At 33.8% G+C, this 2,910-nt stretch overlaps 1 long non-coding RNA gene across 1 annotated transcript in view; it reads right to left on the reverse strand.

Moving 5' to 3' along the window:
• The window catches only part of LOC111087553, a 3,221-nt gene extending 829 nt beyond the window's left edge, over positions 1–2,392 (reverse strand). The window contains exons 1-2 of the long non-coding RNA XR_002612232.1: positions 1,071–2,392; positions 145–304 (exon numbers count right to left, since the gene is read on the reverse strand). This is a non-coding gene — a long non-coding RNA (uncharacterized LOC111087553). The remainder of the gene's footprint in view (positions 1–144; positions 305–1,070) is intronic.
• Between the last annotated feature and the right edge of the window lie 518 nt (positions 2,393–2,910).

Raw genomic sequence — 2,910 nt, forward strand, 5'->3', positions numbered from 1 at the left:
GTATTTAATTACAGACAAACAAACAAACAATCTCAGAGTTTTAGTAGTATATAGATAAATATATCGTTAAGTTTCGTGAAATTCTTTGTTCAATAAAAACTGGTTTACTTCACCTATTTCTCAAGAAAATAAATTAAAACTTACTACGTTTACAGGAAGTCAGTATTGTGCAGCAAACACCAAAACAACAGGCCCAGTTGGTACTGTACCATAAAGAAAAGAAAAGCTCATTAAATCTTTCCAGTCTTCTATTTCGCTTCACATAAGGCTCACTGCACCAGACGAGATGAGAGAGGCGCCGAGACTGAAAAAGGTAAAATCCTGATTAGACTGTGGAATTTTCCCTGACATTAAATTGTTAATCGTGAAATTTTGTCTTGCCGATTAAAACTTTGTTATTTGTACCTTCTTATATTTTTGAATCTTATATATATATATATATGTAAACTAAATATGAATTCGTACTGGAAATGAATAGTTTAAAAAAAGCCTCGATTATATTTCAGAAACAATTTTGTGTGGAAAGAGAGAAACAGAAAACATGAAAGCACTTTAATCGTTTTATTCACGCCGTCTATATTTGTCATGAGTTAAAGATGGGAAAAAAGTTATCGAAATCGTGTGGCATTTAGAAATAAAACTATCTACCGATTTTACGTCAAATAAAACTTAAAAAGTGTCTTTGATATTATGTTTAAAAATTACTTTCATGTGAATAATTAATATCAAAAGTAAAATTTTTACACATATTTCCTACCAAACTATTTTTGGTAGGTCGTAAAGAAAATAGAGAATTTGATGGTGACAGGCATTCCGTTTATTTTTACACATATTTCCTACCAAACTATTTTTGGTAGGTCGTAAAGAAAATAGAGAATTTGATGGTGACAGGCATTCCGTTTATTTTTATACATATTTTCTACCAAACTATTTTTGGTAGGTCGTAAAGAAAATAGAGAATTTGATGGTGACAGGCATTCCGTTTATTTCATGGAGTCAACGAAGTGTATAGTGTGACTTTCTCCCGTCGTGAAATAAACAATAATCTAACTAAGCTTCCCATTACGTACATTCTGAAGACGAGTGTGACTTCAAGCGGCAAACAACCAGAACTACGTTTGTTCTTACTTGTTGATTCCACTACAGAAAAACCCAGAAGGAAAAGTATGATAGCAGCAAATGCCGAACTGAGAACCTGAGAAACAACAACAATGTAATGGCAAAACTGAAAAGAGTTATAAGAACTTGTTTTATATTAAACTCATATGACAAAATCTTTATACATTGGTTTGTTAAAAGGTAAAAACCATAATATTTTTCATATCCAATATATTAGAGAAAAAAACTTCAAGTTATATTCAAATTAATGGACTTACAACGCTAGAATTCGGGTTTCGATACTTGTAGTGGGCAGAGCACAGATAGCCCATTGTGTAGCTTTGCGCTTAACTACAAACAAACTAACCCACCCCCGGTGAGGCAGCTGTAAGATCGAGGGCTTATAACGCTAACAACCGAGGCTCGATACTCCCGGTGGCCACAGAGCAAATAGACACCCCATTCTGTAGCTTTGTGCTTAAACACAACAAAAGCTACAAACCTAGCCTCAATATAGGTTTTTTTCCATTTTACTGAATCTACCTTATTCAGAAAGAATAAAATTTGCTATAAGATTTGCCAAACAATGCAATGCCTAGAATGTAGGACATGTGTTGTGTGAAAAGGTATATTTTTCCACACGTAGTGCAAACAAATTGGATGAAATTCTCAATGCAGTGCGTTATACATTAAAATATTCCGAACTGGCCATATTCGCGTACTTACCGGAAATAATTATTAAGTGCAATTTTTAAGTAAGATAATATTTGTTTTTATGAACTGGTCAATCGAAAAGAGCAAATAGTATCAAAAAGCATTTAAAAATGCAATAAACTATAACGTCTTAGATAAATTGTGGAGACAATGTAAGGAACTCCATGGAGTCCTGATAAAACTACCATATTTTGATATTGAATGTGATAGAAATTGTATATTTTTTAACGTCTGGAAAAAATCATATTACAGTGTTAAGGTGCGTGACAAGAATTATATAAAAGAAACCATGGATAAGAGAGCAAAAGTAAACTGTAGTGTAAAAAAAAGAAAAAAGTTTAGTGATCAATAATGAGATTAAAAAGTATTTAGAAACTAATAAAACGTCCCGTATCTACACGAAATCTATTTTAGTGAAAAAAAAATAAAAATAGCAAAACTACAACAAAAGTTCTACAGAAATATGTTTTAATCATCATTATATTTGTATGTGAACAGAAAAGTAAATAAATATCGAAAACTGTCTTACACGCTGCTTGTCCCCCAGTGGCACAGCGGACTTAGAACGCTAGAAACTGGGTTTTGATACCCGTGGTGGGCAGAGCACAGATAGCCCTCTGTGCTTAATTATAAACAAACAAACATACTAGCTGCTTTAAAATTGTTACACTTCACATTAACCAGAATTAAATGCCCGCGCTTTGCTGCGGGGTTCAAAGCCCCCCACTATCAAGCACTGATCACATCCTTCCATTATCCATAATTATAGCTACCCCAAGTGGGACCCGTACCTGAAAACAAACCTTGAACATCCGATACCTGAGTACATGGGAAATGGGAGAGTCAGTTTCGATGTCAACCTCCTCCTCCTCCCAAGTGCACTGATATTTTGGTAGCACCGTTAAATGCTGAAAATTTCATAAATGATGGTATTGTAATTACAATACCCCTGTCAGGGCCATGTCCATTTATGTGCAACGTTTAGCATTTGCACAGGTAAACAATTTGCTTCATTTCATATGTTTACAGTCTCACAAATCGCAAATAGTCCCATATTCTCCCGTGTTTATTTACTCTGTAATATATCTAGTATGTACT

This window comes from Limulus polyphemus, unplaced genomic scaffold (assembly GCF_000517525.1).
Source record: "Limulus polyphemus unplaced genomic scaffold, Limulus_polyphemus-2.1.2 Scaffold72, whole genome shotgun sequence".
NCBI classification, from domain to species: domain Eukaryota; kingdom Metazoa; phylum Arthropoda; class Merostomata; order Xiphosura; family Limulidae; genus Limulus; species Limulus polyphemus.